Source organism: Natrix helvetica (genome assembly GCF_964273705.1).
Source record: "Natrix helvetica genome assembly, chromosome: 5".
Taxonomy (NCBI): Eukaryota; Metazoa; Chordata; class Lepidosauria; order Squamata; family Natricidae; genus Natrix; species Natrix helvetica.
In genome coordinates, this window is record NC_138551.1 from 18,693,824 (window position 1) to 18,713,253 (window position 19,430).

General features: G+C 43.4%; 1 long non-coding RNA gene across 2 annotated transcripts; it reads right to left on the reverse strand.

Annotated features, from left to right (window-relative positions):
* Positions 1-13,424: 13,424 nt before the first annotated feature.
* LOC309392343 lies at positions 13,425-18,422 on the reverse strand. 2 transcript variants are annotated; one of them, XR_014175426.1, is made up of 4 exons: positions 18,408-18,422; positions 16,984-17,095; positions 14,079-14,168; positions 13,425-13,614 (listed from the first exon to the last, which is right to left on the reverse strand). It is a non-coding gene; the product is annotated as an uncharacterized lncRNA (long non-coding RNA). The 2 variants fall into 2 exon arrangements; XR_014175427.1 differs by lacking the exon at positions 18,408-18,422 and having other exon boundaries at positions 16,984-17,381.
* Between the last annotated feature and the right edge of the window lie 1,008 nt (positions 18,423-19,430).

Sequence of the window (19,430 nt, forward strand, 5' to 3'; positions counted from 1 at the left end):
GTCCTCTCAGGAGTCTTCTCCAGCACAATAGTTCAAAGGCCTCAGTACTTTGGTGTTCAGCCTTTCTTATGGTCCAACTCAGTGGTGTGATTCCAATATTTTTACTACCAGTTCTGTGGGTGTGGCTTAGTGGGTGTGGCATGCTTGGTGGGCGTGGCATGGTGGGCATGGCAGGGGAAGGATACTGTAAAATCTCCATTCCCACCCCACTCAAGGGGAAGGTTACTGCAAAATCCCCATTTCTTCCTGATCAACTGGGACTCAGGAGCAGAGAATAGATGGGGGCAAGGCCAGTAAGAGGTGGTATTTACCGGTTCTCCGAACTACTCAAAATTTCCGCTACCAGTTCTCCAGAACTGGTCAGAACCTGCTGAATCCCACCTCTGGTCCAACTTTCACAGCCATACATTGCAACTGGGAAAACCATCTTCTTGATTATATGCACTTTTGTTGGCAGAGTGATATCTCTGCTTTTTAGTATGCTGTCTAGATGTACTGTGGTACTTCAGAACAAACAATAACACATATCATTTGAGAATGTCCCTTTGGGAAATTTCAAGGCATCTGGGATCTCATTTCAGCCACCCCAGAAGCAGTTACATGGTTAGCTTCCTTAGATATAGAATTATAACAGCAATACTATTGTGATTCTGTGGTACCATATTATGGCATTTTTACCAAGGTTTCACCCTAATTTAACTGGTTTAAATTAACCATCACTTGAAGCCACTTGGGTGGGTCCATGAAAATCTTAAGCTTGTTCCCTGAGAAACAAAATAGACATTGATGTAATGTTTCTGTTGAATTGCTCTAACAGGCCATAACAATACTTAAAACAGAAGATACAACTTATAACAGAAGATATGCATTTAAATTTAATTAATGTAATTGGTTTAAATATAATTTAAATAAATTAATCAATTAAATTAATTGATTTAAATGTAATTTAGATCAATATAGAAACAATTTCAATTTAAATTTTTCATAAATGCTAATACAGCAGGGGATGATTTAAATTTAATTCATTTAATTGTTCTAAATTTAAATTTAATTCATTTGATTTACATTTAAATTTAATTCATTTAATTGATTTACCTTTAAATGGATTAAATTTAAATTTAAATCACTCTAATACTGTCTGTCTCCCTTTTATGTAACTTTTAACATTTTAATTGCTTTTGTATTTGTTTTTTTTAGATAAAGTCATCTTATCAGTGAGATTGGCAACATATACATTTAATAAATAAATAAATTGGATTCATTGGAAGAGATGTGTCTAATTTCCATGCGGTTCAATATTTTTTTTACATCTTTTAAAAATTACAACTAGGCAACAGATATTTTGATTGGAGGACATCTTCAGGAAATCAGACTGAAGTCTTTAAAATGCTTCATGTGATCTCCAATTCTATTTTAAGTTATGTATTTCTCAAGTTAGGCAAATTCCAGATGCAGGAATTTTATTTGAGAAATTCATTCCTGAGAAATTTGGGAATTGAAATCTACACAGTTGGAAACTGACAAACATTACCTTAAAACATAGGTAGCCAAGCTTGCCTCACAGCATTAGAATTATGGTGGTTGTTGTTGTTACATCAAAATTACCCCACAACCTACCAAATGGAACCTATTGTGGTAGACCATCTCTAGTAATAAATAATTTTGAAGTCAGGAATTTGTTTTGAGCTCCAGAACTGAACAGAAATTACTTTTGATTTATTCATATGCCTATCAGTATTCTGAGCTTAGGTCAATTTTCTCTTGATTGTGTGTACCAAATAGTTGTTATTACAATCCTTATAACTAGAGAGCTGAATTTTGGAAGATGATTTGGAAGACAACATAACAGAAAAGTATCACATTATGGAAATAGTTGATGAGCTAGGACCTGTCATTTTAACTATTCATTCATAAATTGATCTCCATCAAATGAAACAGTGCTGAAGATATAGGAATCCATTTAAGATTTGGCCATGCAAATTTAGAAGTGATCATATTTTTTTAAAAATCCAAGGAATTGAAAGAGTGAAGAGTAACAAAGATAACGAGAGTCTTGGAGGCTTAAAAAAAAGATGATTAGAGGAAGACCCAACCTTACAACATCTCTTTCAACGTTATGATTCCATGGAATTACCTTATTCAAGGTAAGAACTTTAAATCATGAGTTTTTACAACCAGCTTCACAAGAGAACTACACCCATTTTCTCTCTCTAAAGCTTTGAAATGAAGACTCCCTTGTGACAAGGCTAAATCAAGCAGATAATAGAACTTAACATTAGAAAGGGTTTGAACAAGCTGTTGTCCAATACACATATGCAGCTTATCATTTATGAACTTTAGGGCAATTCTCAGAGGCCAATAAAATTCTTTTGAGTTTTCTGGCCCAGCTGAGACAGGAAAAAATGGGGCAAGAATATTTAGGCTTGGAAACCACAAAAGGGTAGCATGGGGTTTGCAATATTACATCTTATCAAACTGTACTACTAGTCTTGTAGAATGAACATATGTTTTTTTGTTATGTTGTTGCATCAAGAAAGCATGCTCAGTGGAGATCTTTTTAAAGTTCATATAGTTTCACAAGGAACATTATTGTTATAAATGGAAAGCATGTCTCTCTTTCTCCCAGTTCATTCCTCTTGATGTGTGCAATTTAAAAATTAAATCTATTTTTTATGATACAGACTTTCAGCATGGAGAACCATTTTTAATAAAAAGAAGTTATTGTGTGTGTCAAGGTATGCTAGATGATGTATCATTATATCAACAAAATAATTCAGAAGGTGATATATAGTCTGGTAAATTGATGCTTGACTTTAACATATGAGAAAGGCAGTGGGTGCCTGTATTTTTAAGCACAATTTATGACAATGTTTTAAATATGCTGTAATGGAACGAAGGAGAAAATAACAATTACTGGATTTCATTTGAAATATTTTTTCATAGGCCAACTCAGTAAGAGTACAATAGTGTGTAACCTTTTGTGCTTCAAGACTTTCTGATCATGTTAAATTAGTGGCCAACATTTGGAGCCTTGGGAATGAATATGGTTGATGTTCAGACCTTGTCTATATCAATTACAAGCTTATGTGGAATATGGGGCTAGATTACAGCAGGCAGTTTTGAATTACTAAGAGGCACTGACAACTTCAGAAATCCAGTAAGCCAAATGTTTATGTTCGACACTGCACACATTTGGCACATAATCAATCAACAAGCTCTAAGAGATTCAGAGAGGGGGGGGAGGGAGAGAGAGAAGAAGGAGAAAGAGAAAAAAGAAAGAGAGAAGAAACAGAGAGAAGAAACAGAGAGGAAAGAGAGAGAGAAACAAACAGATAGATAATAGCCACATTTACCTATATCAGTGATGGTGAACCTTTTTGGCACTGAGTGTCCAAACCAGAACATGCATGCATGGGGGCGCCAGAGCTCAGGAAACCCCAAAACCAGCTGGCCAATGCATGCATGCCTCTTTTTTGGCCATTTTTTGGCCTGTTTTTAGGTCAATTTCCGGTGCTCTGGCGCCTGCGAAAACCAGCTGGAAGATGTGCCAGAAACCAGAACAGCATCTGGCGATGGCATGCCTACCCACAAAGAGGGCTCGGCGTGCCACCTCTGGCATGCACGCCATAGGTTTGCCATCACGGACCTATATGAAATTATCCAAAGTCCACCCAGTGTCACTGGACAGCCTGCAGGATTTTACAGTGTGCAAGAACTGTTGCAGGCTACCTGATGGGGAAAGCAGGAGATGTGAGAAACAATCTGAAAGATCTCCCAGTTAGGCCAGAAGTGATGGGAAAAAATAAAATAAAAAGCCAGTTTAGTATAGTGGTGAAGGTGCTGGCGTAGAAAGCAGGGATTCTGTGAGTTCTAATCCCTCCTTGGGCATGAAAGATGGTTGGGTGACTTTGGGCCAGTCATGCTCTCTCAGTTCAAATGTGCTGTGCGGTATAGAAAGTGGATAAATAAATAATAACGAATCTAAGTCATGCATCCACAGGATGTTGCAAACGGCCATAAAGGCAGGCTAGTACCAAATGTCCAAAATGCAGTCATGTGATTTAGGGTGAAGCAGCCATCAGAACGTTGAATCACATCGTAAGTACCTTACGAAGGTCGATTGTAACTTCAAATAGCCACTAAGCAACCGGTCATAAGTCAAGGACTATCTATATATCTCTCTTCCTTAAAAGGCGTTGCAATCCCAGTTAGAACAGTATCACCTAAACCCTGAACTCCAGTTCCCCAGTAACAGATATCTCTTATTGAGTGCAGCTTTAGTCTCTCCTATCTAATCCTTCTCAGCCTGTGGGTATATATAAACCATGGGACCTTTAACCCTGAGCCAAGGGAAGAACTCATGCAGAGTATTATCGGATCCAAATCTGTGAGTTTCCAGGAGCTTAAGATCTTAAAGAACATGAGAGACAACACTTGCAGAATTGTCTTGGACAATTCCTAAGGAGTTGAACAGATCTTCAAACAACTATTTCTGATAGAACCAAGAGACCTTATAGATTGCATTGCTTCCAAAGAGCCGTGGTGACTCAGTATTAGAATGCAGTATTGTAGGCAAACTCTGCCCACAGCCTGGAGTTCGATCCTCACCAGGCTCAAGGTTGACTCAGCCTTCCATCCTTCCGAGGTGGGTAAAAGGAGAACCCAGATTGTTGGGGGCAATATGCTGACTCTGTAAACCGCTTAGAGAGGGCTGTACAAGCGTATATAAGTCTAAGAGCTACTACTATTGCTATCTGCCCCAAGGACTCCAACAAGAAACTGTGGTCCATTTTATCAAAAGATTGTTCTCCTGTATTCTGGTACAAGGGTAATACCCGACAGTTCATTTAGTGACCGTTCAAAGTTACAGCAGCACTGAAAAAAGTGATTGGGGCCATTTTTCACAGTTACGATCTTTGCAGCATCCCCATGATTGTGTGATCAAAATTCAGCTGCTTGGCAACTGATTCATATTTATCACGATTGCTGCGTCCCGAGATCATGTGATCCCCTTCTGACAAGCAAAGTCAATGGGGAAGCCAGATTCACTTAGCAACCGGGTTACTAACTTATCAACTGCAGCGATTCATGTAACAGCCGAGGCATGAAAGTTGTAAAATGAGGCAAAACTCACTTAACAGACGTTCTCACTTAACAACAGAAATTTGGGGCTAAATTGTGGTCCTATATACTATTTCCATACCAGAGCTGGGCCTGAACTCAGATTGGAAAGGATCAATACAATTCTTTTAATTTAAGAACTTCTGGAGATGTAACACATTTGCCCAGGGTTAAGGCACTTGTGCTGGTTTGCTAATACCAGAGAATTGTTGTGAGGTGTGTAGATCTGCTCCCTTTGCAGCACAATTGCCTATACAATTTTTTTTAACATTGTTCTAGAATGAGACCAAACAATTGTCCTACTTATTTCTTGGGTACCACTGGTACCCCTAGGCACAATTCTGTCTCCTCCATGCTTCCCCATTGTGTGACTATTTATTTATTTAAAGCACCATCCACAGGTTCAGTTGCTCAAAGAACAGACAGAATTCTCTAAAACCCAAAACAAATTTTTGACATAAAACTTATAAATCAGGCTTTATCATCTGGGTAACAAGAAGTACCTTACTGTCAAGATTCCCACAAACAGACCTAGCCAAGGGAGGATGGGTCGCAGGTGAAGTGCAGACTGGGTCTCAGATATAAATGCACACTATGCAACTTCAAAACGGGCTGTCACAGAAGATGTGCCAGCAGAGAATTTTCTCCTTGAGGGGGCCTTAAATATTTGAGACTGATTTACTCTACACACAAGTACACCTGAGGCTGAGCATCCCTGAAGAAATCAGATTCTGCCAAAATTTGGGTTCCATCAGATTTGTCAACGTTCTCAGAACAGATGCTGGAGAAATGATTTTGTTCATTCATGAAGTGACTATCAGAGGGGATATACCTATTTAAAAACCATGATCTACCAGAATATTCCCTACCTCCTTCTTATCCCACTTTCTGCAGGAAACTATCTACTTCTCCTCCTGCTTTCTTTTGACCTTTCAAACTTTGCACTGGGTTTCATATCCCTATTATTTTTATCTTCTAAGAGTCTACTGGGCTCATTTGGGACCCAGAGGCATTGTTGTCCTGATTAATGCGTGTGGGAGAGGAAAGACAGGAAAATGTAATGTGGGGTCAGTGGTGGGTTCTTACCGGTTTGAACCAGTTCGGATCGGTTCGGCTGAACCGGTAGTGGTTTGGCGGCCTGGGCCGCTGGAACCAGCAGCGATCCAGGCCTGCCATACCCTCGGTCTGCACCATCGGCAGTGCCGTCTTATTTTTCAGTTCTGCACAGTGACGTGCGGTGAGGTTTATGGCTGGTGAGGCTGGTGACGTCATCAGGAAGGCGGGGAATGGGACCACGTGTGCTGGAGGCTGAGGCTCCCATTCCCCGCCTTCCTGAGCGTGCTCCGCCGGCTCGCGCTCCGCAGTCCTCGAAAGCGACTGGGGAACGACGAGAACCTTCCTGCCTCTGCTGGACTTCGCATGCTCCTTGCGACTGCAATAGACGTCCAGAAGTGGCAGGGGCTGTTGGGCTGGAAGCCCAAACCCCATTAGCCACAAAAGCCGCTTCTGGACGTATATTGCAGTCGCGAGGAGCGCGCAAAGTCCAGCAGAGGCAGGAAGGTTCTCGTCGTTCCCCAGTCGCTTTCGTGGCTTTGTCATCTGGGAGCGCCGACAACATTTCTGCCTCCGCAGCTCCCGGGCGCGGCCGGATGGATGTAGCCAGAGCGACACCGAGGCAGTCCAGCGGGCGAGCGACCGAGGATCAGGCTGCCTGATCCTCCATCGCTCACTCGCTCGCTCGCTCTTTCGTCCGCCTGGACCGCCTTGGCATCACTCTGGCTACATCCATCCGGCTGCGCCCGGGAGCTGCAGAGGCAGAAATGTTGTTGGCGCTCCCGGATGACGAAGCCACGAAAGCGACTGGGGAACGACGAGAACCTTCCTGCCTCTGCTGGACTTCACGCGCTCCTCGCGACTGCAATATACGTCCAGAAGCGGCTTTTGTGGCTAATGGGGTTTGGGCTTCCAGCCCAACAGCCCCTGCCACTTCTGGACGTCTATTGCAGTCGCGAGGAGCACGCAAAGTACAGCGGAGGCAGGAAGGTTATTGGTGCTTCCGAGAACCCTTCTGCCTCCGCCGGTTGCCCAGCTGGCACCGCCCCGCATGCGCACCTCCTTCTCCTCCCTCCTCTTCCTCTTTACTCCCCAAAAGCTCTTCTCCTTACCGGAACTTAGCGGGAGCCGTGTAAAAGGGATGGGAGGAAATATATATTATTATTATATATTATTATTTCATGAAGAGAGGTGAGGCTCTACCTCCCCTGCCTCCCCTGACCGTACGTCCCTGGTTCTGCACATGCTCAGAACAATTTTAATTGCATTGTGCATGCATGCGCAGAGCACATCAAGCGTACATACAAGCGAACCGGCAGTAGTGCCGGCCAGAACCCACCCCTGTGTGGGTTCAATGTGTAATTTATTCCTCAGCACAGTAAAATCATGGGATGAAAATTAAGCATAAAGAAGATCAGATTCATAACAACAGGTAAAACAACTGGCCTGCGAATTGGCAACCAAGATATTGAAACAGTGGGCAGCTTCTGCCTCTTAGACTCAACCGCCAGCGTAGGAGGAACCAGCAGCCAAAAAATAGGCCTAGCACTTGGTGAAGCACCACTGAAAACCTGGGAAACTATATCCAAATGCCATGTTATGTCCATATCTACAAAGATCAGGATTGTGCAACCCATGGAATTCCCCATGACGCTCTAGACAAGTAAAAAATTAGATTCTAAAAAAATAGGACAGGAAAAGCATCTTGCAACACCTCTGAACTTTGGTGTTAGATAATGCCCCTGACTCCTGAGGGTATTCTGGAAGTTGGACTTCTGTTTTTAAAGCATTTTGCTGCTTATCCAAGTGGCTCCTTCAGTGGAAGTGGACTGAAGGGGCTACTTGGATAAGCAGCAAAACGTTTCAAACCGAAAGAGAAAAGAAATCCAATCGCCATGACTCAACTTCCAGACAACTTGTAGGTGGATGTCTAAGAATCTTCATTGACACTCATAGACAACCAAGAAATCAAACCAATGTATACATTGATGAAATGAACACAGGGTTCTCGTTTCAACAACCAGGCTCAAATTATCCTACGTTGGACACATTGATGGGAAGACCTTGGTAGGTGGAAAATGTTCTAGTGCTAGGAAAGGTGGAAGGAAAGAGAAGAAGAGGGCAACCAGCAGCAAACTGGATGGACTCAGTTACAGTGATGGTAGGGCACCATTGGGAAATGTTAAAGAATAGGCTAGGGATAGAGTGTCATGGAGAAATCTATCTATGTGACTACATATCTATGGAGCTTCTTAGTCATTCAGGTCATGGTGTTCCAAAGATGCTTTTCCCCCAAAGGCAAGTGGACTTTCTTCATTTTGCTTTGTTGAACTGAACAAGCTTCTTGGATGAGGGGCGAAATGTCTTCAAGCAAAACAAAGGAAGTCCAGTTGCCCTTGTGAAAAAGGATACCTTCGGGATATCTATGTGGCTGCTAGGAACTGAAATGACTTGAGAGCGTACATTCATTCAATCAATCAATCAATCAATCAAAGATTTGACTGATGTTGTCCAATACGAAGAAGCAATAAAATAAGAGCTTCTAAAAGTTCACAGACGGAAAAAGGCAGAGAAATGTAAAAGAAAAAAAAATAGCAGCTGGCGTTTCAGCAGCTACCACGACATATCTTGAATCGCATCACTTCAGATTGGTTGTTCCATTCCTAGAGATTGTTTTCAGACAGTGTCAAAACAGCCTATTTTCCATCATCATTTCTGGCCTTGTAAATCAGAGTGGTGCATAGCACAATATCACACCTGTTCCTGAAACCCAGATAAATTATGGGAGCTGCTTTGCTACTTTCTGGCAGTGAGGGTGGCGGGATACAAGTACATTTGTGAGGTAAAAATTTCCATTAATGCAATGAGGTTACAGCTCCTTGGGTAAAATGGATATTTCTCAACGTTTTGTAATCTAAATCCACCAGCTTAGCTGTTGGAGGAGGCCCTGAAAACAGGTTCAATAGAGCAATAGATAAAGGGGATTTGGTGTCCTGTCCCTCACCCAGAATATGATTTGCACTCTGGGTTGACCGCACTGATTTTATTGCCGTTACCAATCCTTCTGTAAATAAACGAATCTTATTCATTACAATATTGATACTCGCCTCTTTCAATTAAATCATTTAGATGACTTCCCTTGCATCAGGAAAGCAATCGAGTGGTTACAATAATTTTTCAAAAGCATTTCTGGCAGATAAAACTTCTTCAAAAGCAATTAGAGACAAGTTTATTGCTAGAAGGTAGGTTTATTCCACAAAGTTGCAGTGTAGTAAAGTAGCCCCCGCACATATGTGCTAGTCGTTCCCGACTCTAGGGGGCGGTGCTCATCTCCATTTCAAAGCTGAAGAGCTAGCGCTGTCCGAAGATGTCTCCGTGGTCATGTGGCTGGCATGACTAAGGCGCATGGAACACGGTTACCTTCCCACCAAAGGTGGTTCCTATTTTTCTACTTGCATTTTTACATGCTTTTGAACTGCTAGGTTGTCAGAAGCTGGGACAAGTAACAGGAGCTCACTCAGTTAAACGGGGCTAGGGATTCGAACCGCCGAACTGCTGACCTTTCTGATCGACAAGCTCAGCGTCTTATCCACTGAGCCACTGCATCCCACTACAACTATTTTAAGGGATCGTAAATGCTGCATGGGTTTTAAAGCATCTTTTTGTCCTCCGCTTCAAAATTTTATCATTAACGTACACCATTGTTCAGTCACTTGGAACCTTTGCACTTCTGTAGTGGATCAGGACAGGTGAACCAGTAAAGTCCAGTTCCTCAACTATGGAATTTCACTGGCTGATGTTGCCAACATCATCATCATTTTCAACACATGTCTTACACGCTATTGCTTCTAATGAACCGCAAAGGGGAGGGAATCCTTAATTTTCAAGGTATCATCTTCAAGAGCATCCTTGACTAGCTAAGGGGGAGTCTCTGTAGTGCAGGATTATCTAACTTGAATTTCATTGAGGGCTGCATCAGGGTTGTGTTTGACCTTGGGAGGGGGGGATGGGCAGGTCTGTGGCCAGGGTGGGTGTGGCCAGCATGATGTCACTCGTGTCTGGAACGGTATAGGGTTTCCTGCCTAGGTAGGGGGTTGGACTAGAAGACCTCCAAGGTCCCTTCCAACTCTACTATTGTATTGTATTGTATTGTGTCGGGGGCACCTGTGATGGCCCAAGTGCTCTACCAGCAAAAACGGGCTCCCAAGCTCCATTTTTGGCAAGGAGGGCTTCCTGCAACCCTCTGCCACCAAAAACGGAGCTCAGAAGGATCTCCCGCAGCCCTCCCGAGCTCTGTTTTCACTGGCAGAGGCACCGCGGGCTGCTCCTTTGCTGTTTCCAGAGCAGTCCCAAGGCCCAGCTCTGAGCACTCTGTGGGCTGCATCCGGTCCCCGGGCCTTGAGTTTGACATCCCTGCTGTAGTGTATGGCTAGGGGTGGGGGAAACAGTCAAGATGGCAGCATCAACAATGCAATCAAAGCTTTACTTGTTTTTATGATTGCAGTTAGTGGAGTTTTCAATCTTTCCTGACACAGGACAGGCCCACTGCCAGTCAGAAAAAGAGAACAACTGAATAGATCAGGGGTGTCCAAACTTGGGAACTTTAAGACTTGTGGACTTTAACTCCCAGAATTCCCCAGCCAGCATGGCTGGCTGGGGAATTCTGGGAGTTGAAGTCCACAAGTCTTAAAGTTCCCAAGTTTGGACACCCCTGGAATAGATACTCAGAATAGCTTGATATAGTATCGGGAAGATTGTTATGTAAAATATATATTTTTTAATACTTGAGGCAATTGATTCTCCACAGACATACACACCCATACACACCCATGATATTCAAATTGTAGCGAAACCTTCATGGGGTAAATATGCTATGGAGTTTTTCTGCTTGCTTGGCACACTGCCTAGTTACAAGGCAACTGGGATGGTATGCAAACATTTCCCGTCTTCCACTCTACAACTGTCTCTCTAATGGGCTACAACTTCGCTGGCTCCCTGTCTCTTAGATAAATGCCTAGAAAGCTTCTCCTGCTGGCTTTTCTAAGAAGGCTAAAAAGTATAGTATAATGGAAAGATGTGCAACAGAAAAAAACAGCACAGTAGCATGTTTTACTCCTTCCTCTAATCTTGGAAGTACAAGTACAATATTTATTACTTTATTTATTAGATTTCTATCCCTCCTTTATTTATAAGTAACCGAATGCAGTGAGTGTACATAATATTTTTCCTTCATTCTATTTTTCCTCACAATAACCGCCCTTCGAGGTGCTATGAACTTGGAGAAAGTGACTGGCCTAAAGCCATTCAGCCAGCTTTTATGCCTAAGGCAGGACTAGAATTCACCATCTCCTGGTGAATGGTCCAAAATCACCCAGGCGTCTTTCAAGTGGGATTATTGTCCTGGTAATTGTCCCAAAGTCACCCAGCTCGCTTTCATGCTTAAGGCAGGGCTAGAACTCACAGTCTCCCGGTGATTGGCTGAAAGACACCCACCTGGCTTTCTTGGTTAATGTGGCAGTAGAGCGCAGTCTTCTGCTTTCTAGCAAGATGTCTTAATCACTAGACCTGTGATGGCGAACCTATGAGGTGGCACACAGAGCCCTCTCTGTGACCATGCTCGCCATCGCCAGCTGCTCTTCACAGGTGCCAGAACAGCAGAAAACAGCACAGAAAGGCCGGTTTGGGGGCTTTTTTGGGCTATTTTCAGGCCTTTTGGGGACCATTTTCAGGCAATTTTGGGGGCTCAAAAATGCCCCCCAAAACAGCCTGAAAATGGCCTGAAAACCAGCCAAAAAAACAGGCATGCCTGTGTCAGCCAGCTGGTATTGGGGTTTCCAGTGCTCAGGTGCATGCAAAGTCCAGAGGGCTGGTGCATATGCAGACCGGCCAGCTGATCTTCGCATTTCTGGCACACTAGGGTGCGCACATGCCTGCACATTCTGGCTTGGGCTCTTGGTGCCGTAAAGGTTTGCCATCATGGCACTAGACCTAACAGTATCCACCAGAAGACCATTTTGAAAATAAGGTAGAAATCAGACAGCTCTTTCATGAAGGAAAATAACCTTTTGAAATTGTATGAGACAATGCAGCACACGGTTGTAGAGGAGTCAGAACAGAGACAACTACCGTATGTCCAAACAAATCTGTGCCCCTCATGTGTTGAGCAAACCGCACATGTAAAACACGGATGAGAATTTGATTGCTTGATGCAGCTGCCGTCTTGGCTTTTTTTGACCAACCTTCCTGCATAGACCCCTGGCAGTGAAAACAAGTGTGTGCCAATCTTTCAGCTTTCTGTAACAATGACAGTGCTTTGAAACAGATGTCAGGTATGGGACAATTAGTTAATTGAAAATCTCACCAACTTGAATGTGGTCCAAGAAACTAATATGTGTGCCTCAGGTGAAATATTAGCCATTTCCTCAGGCATAGGCAGGGGTGGGTTCCTGCCAGTTCTAACCTCTTCTATAGAAGAGGTTCCACAAATCTACAGTGCCGTTTAGAACTGGTTCCAGCTCCCTCACCCCACCCGTCTGCACATCGTCATGACAGCTTTAAGACGTGCGTGCTTCAAATGCCAGAGTTTCTGAGCCAACATTTTGGTTGCTAAACAAGAGCGTTGTTAAGTGACTTTCACCACATTTTACAAGTTGGCCACGCCCACCCAGTCACATGACTGCCAAGCCACTCCCACCCAGTCACATGGCCAGCAAGCCGCTCCCACCCGGTCACATGGCCGGGAAGCCACTCCCACAAAGCAGGCCACACCTACAGAAGAGGTTCTAAAAAAAATTGAAACCCACCACTGGGCATAGGTAAAGGTAAAGGTTCCCTTCGGACATATATGCTAGTTGTTCCCAACTCTAGGGGGCGGTGCTCATCTCCGTTTCAAAGCTGAAGAGCCAGCGGTGTCCAAAGCCGTCTCCGTGGTCATGTGGCCAGCATGACTAAATGCCAAAGGCACACAGAACGCTGTTACTTTCCCACCAAAGGTAGTTCCTATTTTTCTACTTGCATTTTTACATGCTTTCGAGCTGCTACGTTGGCAGAAGCTGGGACAAGTAACGGGAGCTCACTCCGTTATGTGGCGCTCGGGATTCGAACTGCTGACCTTTCTGATCAGCAAGCTCAGCATCTTAGCCACTGAGCCACCACGTCCCTCTTTCCTCAGGCATATATGTGTTTAATATATCCAGGTAAAAATCTGAAGGATATAAATTGTGAAAGGATCAAACAGAGCAGTATTTATTTGCAGTCCGTGCCAAAATATCGCGCATGGCAAAAGAGAAGAAAAGAGATGTATCTGAGGTACAGTGGTGGGGTCCCCTCTATTCTTTTCCATCAGCAGATTTGGACTTTGATGGGCTCTCTGGAGAAGAAGTGCTGCGGCAGGGAGGTTAATTGACTACGCTGATTCCTGCTTTGCTACAGGAGCTGGTTCTAAAAGAGAAGCATGGAGATAAATTATGCATGAAGCCTTTCTAACAGGAGGCTGTCAAAAGCAGCACAAAACGTCAGCTTTTACATGGGAACTGAAGCAGCTGAACTCTGCAGGTCCTTTCCAGAGGTGGTATTCAGCCGGTTCTGACCGGTTCTAGGGAACTAGTAGTGGAAATTTTTAGTAGTTTGGAGAACTGGCAAATACCACCTCTGGATAGCCTCGCCCCCATCTATCTGCTGCCTCCCAAGTCCCAGCTGATCAGCTGGGTCTTCTTTTGTTGCCCTGCACAGGAGAGCGAAGCTGAAAAGCAGGTTGGTGGGGTGGGGAGGGAATGGAGATTTTGTAGTATCTTTCCCCCAGGAGTGGGGAGGGAATGGGGATTTTTTCCCCCTGCCACACCCACCAAGCCACACCCACCAAGCCATGCCCACAGAACCGGTAGCAAAAATATTTTGATTCCCACCACTGATGTTTTCCAAGATGGTCTACCCTAGCCATTCTTGGTTTTCCTTTATGTCTTCTGCTTCAAAGGGCTACCTGCAGTACCTGCCAGCTGTGGTCAGAAAAGTGAAGATGGAGGCTGCAACAATATGATTGATAGTTTTTGGGATCTGCTGCACAGAAGTAGCTCACTGACAGTCAGAAGAAAGAATACTACTAAATGGACATTCAGATAGACTCGTTTAATAGAAGGCAGTTTGCTGTGCTAAGGAAATGGGGAGTCAGCACTTGATGCAATTATTATTTTTTCCATCTAAGAAAATTAGAACCTTGTCAAAACCTTGGCATCACGCACAGGAAATCAGGAAGTCCAAGTAGTTCAAATGAATAGCACTGAGACTTATATACCACTTCACAGTGCTTTATAGCCCTCTCTAAGTGGTTTACAGAGTCAGCATCTTGCCCCCAACAATCTGAGTCCTCATTTTACCCACCTCAGAAGGATTGAAGGCTGGGTCAACTTTGAGCCTGGTGAGATTTGAACTGCCAAATTGCAGTCAGCCGGCAGTCAGCAGAAGTAGCCTGCAGGTACTGCACTCTAACCACAGTGCCACCGCATAAATATTTATGGCAACTTTAACCTCTGTGCAAGAATCTGAACAGTCAAAGCAAATTGGTGGTAGAGAAGAGTCAATGGAATTCAAGGTGAGTTGGTATTAGATCTCTTGTGAGTACAATAAAACTCAAGACTGATGGTGCATTTGACCCCTCCCTCGGACTCAGCCTTACACTTGGATTCAATACATTATGGAATTACAGGTAGTCCTCAACTTACAACCATTCATTTAGAGATTGATCAAATGGACTTATGACCATTCTTCACATTTACAACCATTGCAGCATCCCTATAGTCATGTGATCAAAATGTGGGTGCTTGCCAAGTGGCATATATTTACAAAGATTGCGGCAACCCCAGGGTCATGTGATCACCAGTTCCAACCTTTGCAGCTGGCTTCCGACTGACAAAGTCCATGGGGAAGAAGGATTCGCTCAATGATCACTCAATTCACTCAACAACTACAGAGATTCATTTAACAGGTGGGGAAAGGGTCATAAAAACAGGAATGGCTCACTTAACAATTGTCGTGCTTAGCCGTGGTCCCAATTGTGGTTGTAAATTGTATTGTGTATTGTGCTTGTTTTGGACTCTGTCCCTGTTACAAGGCATCTGGGATGGTAGGTAAGAAGTCCCATCTTCTTTTCAGGACTCAAAGGTATGTCAAAAGGCTATGGTTAAAGATTCACCTGCTTTTTTAAATGTCCTTCAGCTTTGCCTCCTTTGTCCCTATTTTCACTTGTTTGATCTCAGCCTTTGGACACTCCTGCCAAGTTTGAAAAAAAAGCATTAATTTAGAACAGGGGGTGTCAAATTCGATTTCATTGAGGGCTGCAGCAGAGTTGTGTTTTACTTTAGGGGGCCGGAATAGGCGTGGCCAGGGTGGGCGTGGCCAGCTCAATGTCACACACAAGCGCCTGTGGTGACCTCACCACTCTGACAGCAAAAAGCGGGCTCCCGAGCTCCATTTCGGCGGCAACAGCTTCCTGCAACCCTCTGCCAGCAAAAACAGAGGTTGGGAGGGCCGCACATGACTCTTCCAAGTTCCGTTTTCGCTGGCAGAAGCACAACAGGTCCTTCAATGTTTCTAGGGTAGCCCCAAGGGCCAGATGTAAACACCCCATGGGCTGGATTTGCCCCGCGGGCCTTGAGTTTGACACCCCTGATTTAGACAATGAGATGGAAGCTTAAAGAAACAGCCGTGGTAGTAACCATATGAGTAGGCTTCCTGCTTTGTTCCTTCAAGAAGCCATATGGAAGAATGCTTCATCCCCTTGAGCTCCCAGCAGCTTCGTGACTGAAGGCCACCGCAACTAATCCCATAACATCTCTTCCGAGAACAACATTTATCTTGCAGGATCCAGTCTGGGTGAGCCGTTTGGACCGGAGGTTTAGTCTTTCAAACTTTCGGACTCATCCTAGAACCCCTCATCAGGGAACTTCTCTCTCACCGGAAGAGAGAAGTCCCCACAGGATGGGCTCCAGCAAGAGTCTGAAAGCTGGGAAGACCAAACCTCTGGTCCCTGTGACTAACCCAGATTGGATCCTGCAACATTATCCCAGGACATGTACCGTATTTTTCGGAGTATAAGATGCCCCGGAGTAGAAGGCGCACCAAGGTTTTGAAGAGGCAATTTTTTATAAAAAAAAGGTTTTTGCATTCTGCAAACCTCCCAAAAACGGCTCGTTTGCAAAAACATCCCCCCCCCCCGGACATAAATAGCCCTTAGGAGGCTTCTGGAGTGTTCCTGGGGGGGGGGGGTTGGGGGGAGCCGAAAAACGAGCAAAAACAGGCCCGTTTTTTACAAAAAAGGGCATTAGGAAGCTATTAGAGTGCTCCTGGGGCCTGGGGGGGGGCAAAATTGAGGAAAAAACAGCCCGTTTTTTGCTCATTTCTGCCCTCTCCAGCCCCCAGGAGCTCTCTGAAAGCCTCCTACAAGCTATGCACTGCCATTTTGGTGAAGGGGCGGGGTTTCAGGAGGCAAAAAAATGCTGTATTCAATGTATAAGACGCACCCACATTTTGAACCTCTGTTTTGAGGGGGAAAGGTGTGTCTTATACTCTGAAAAATACGGTATATTTGCCTTCATTCATAACATTCATCTCACCCATTTCTTCGAATACCAGACTGAAACAAGGTACCTCTTGGTAGAAATTTGGCCCATGCCAATATTGAATGCATGCACCTATGGTTTCCCTCTACCTCCTTTCAGCCTTCCAGGTGCAATTCAAGCTGTTGGTTATATCACCTTTCAAAGCCCTGCATGGCACAGGACCAGGTTACCTGTAGAACTGTCTCTGCCTTCTCACCAGATTGGATGTGATGCTCCTCCAGGCCTCTTCTCTTAAAACATTGCCATCTCGCAGAACCTTGTAAATGTGCCTTGTTCATTGCAGTCCCTGTTCGGTGAGCCCCATTCCCCTGGAGATCCAAGAAGCATTTGGGCAAGCGATTAGGAGTGTGTTGAGAATGTTGTGGTTTGCATTGGGAAAGTGTGGTTGTGGCGCCAGGGTTTCTGGGTTTGGTTTTATTGTTCTGTTTTTATTGCCTGCTTGCACTGTCAGCTGCTAAGAGCTTAATATAGGTGGCAATTGAAATGTTTTAAATGAATGTTACACCTCAGCTGATTAGATGGGCAAGCGATCCCGAGGGAGAGAAAATGCAACCCAGAGATTTTCCAAGTCCCTCGTGTTCACACTTTCCATTTGCAATCTGCAGGTTCAAAGGAAGGAAAATATGGCAGCATTGCCAAACTCTTTAACAGGAAAACAGTGTTGTTTCTCTGACGCCCATGCATTCCTCACAAAGCTAAGGCACCACAGAGTTCCTTCTTCTACCAGTTGATGAGGGGTAAGAACCCTAGAATTAATTCTAGAAACAGAAATTGGATTTTTTTTGCTGTGTATATTATTCACTGGTGGCTCAGTGGCTAAGACGCTGAGCTTGTCAATCAGAAAGGTCGGCAGTTCACCAGTTTGAATCCCTAGCGCTGCATAATGGAGTGAGCTCCCGTTACTTGTCCCAGCTTCTGCCAACCTAGCAGTTCGAAAGCATGTAAAAATCAAGTAGAAAAATAGGGACCACCTTTGGTGGGAAGGTAACAGCGTTCCGTGCGTCTTCAGCGTTTAGTCATGCCGACCACATGACCCTGGAGACGTCTTTGGACAGCGCTGGCGCTTCAACTTTGAAATGGAGATGAGCACCGCTCCCTAGAGTCAGGAACGACTAGCACATATATGTGAGGGGAACTTTTACCTTATTATTCACTGGAATCACTTTGCTGAGGTATTTAAAACATCAGGCTAGAAACCAGAAGATGGTGTGTTCCAGTCCTGCCTTATGATGGATGCAAAAAGCTAGTTGGGTGATATTTTGCCAGCCACTCTCTCTCAGCCCTCAGAAGAAGGCAATGGCAAATCACTTCTGAAGTCATGCCAAGAAAACTGCAGGGACAATGACCAAGAAATCAACACTGGCTTGAAGGCATAAAAAAAAGTAATAACTAATTGCCTTTAAAAAAAAAACATTTTACTTAAATGAGGAAAAAATAGATTTGTCCACCATAAATGAAGAGTGACAACAGCCAGACATGATGACTAATCTTGCTGGCTTCAGAGGAGCAAAATCAATGGGTGAAGCCAGTTTTATGTAATAATTGCATGATTCGTTTAACAACTGCAGTGATTTGTTTAACAATGGTGGCAAAAAAAAGTTGTAAAATGAAACAACTTACCGGTACTTAACAACTGTCTTGCTTAGCAACAGAAATATTGGGCTCAATTGTGGTCATGAGTCTACGAAGTGTTTATTTTTTAAAAAATTTTTATTGAATGTTTTAATCTTTAAAAACAGTAAAAAAGACACAAGGAAAAAAACACAACAAAACAAAACAAAACACGGAACATACATAACAATATAGAGTAATTTTACAGCTTTCAATATCGGCTTTCCTGCTTAGCTTATATAATTTTCCCTTCTGCATTGCCTTCCTATTACTATAGCCTTGTCCTATGATGTAACAAGCATAATATAAACACTTATAGTAATATTCATTATTTGTATCTCCATCTATTTGTATTCTCTATTTCCTGTTTTGGCTTCTGATTTCTAGCCACTTGTATATTTTATTCCATACATTATAGAAGTCCGATTCTTCTCTTTCTTTTAGTTCTATTGTCATTTTGTCCATTTCTGCACACTCAAGTATTTTCCTGATTGTAGTTTTATCTGAGGGTGTATTAATTTTTTTCCAATTTTGTACGAAGGCAATCCTGGCTGCCGTGAGTATATGTATGATTATGTATTGAAATTGTCCATTTTTTGATCCAGTAGTCCTAATAAGAATGCTTCTGGTTTGAGTTCTATTTTTCGCTCAGTAATTTCTTCTAAACACTTTCAAATTTTGCACCAGTACTTCCTTATGATGGGGCACGTCCACCACATGTGATAAAATGTTCCAGGCTTGTGACTGCATCTCCAACAATTAGGGAATAAATTTGGGTACATTTTGGACAATCTCGCTGGAGGCAAATGCCATCTATAAAACATTTTATAGGAAGAAATTTTGGCCACAATATAGAGTTAGAAAAATGGGATAAACTGTGGGAAAGAAATTATAAATTTACGAAGGCAGCAGCTTACAAAGAAAATCTCTATGAAGTGTTTAATCTCAGGATATTTTGTCTTGTGGAAAATGGCCAACAATCCTATAAAATCCAAGAAATAGAGACTTCATTAAACTGTATTATTATACACT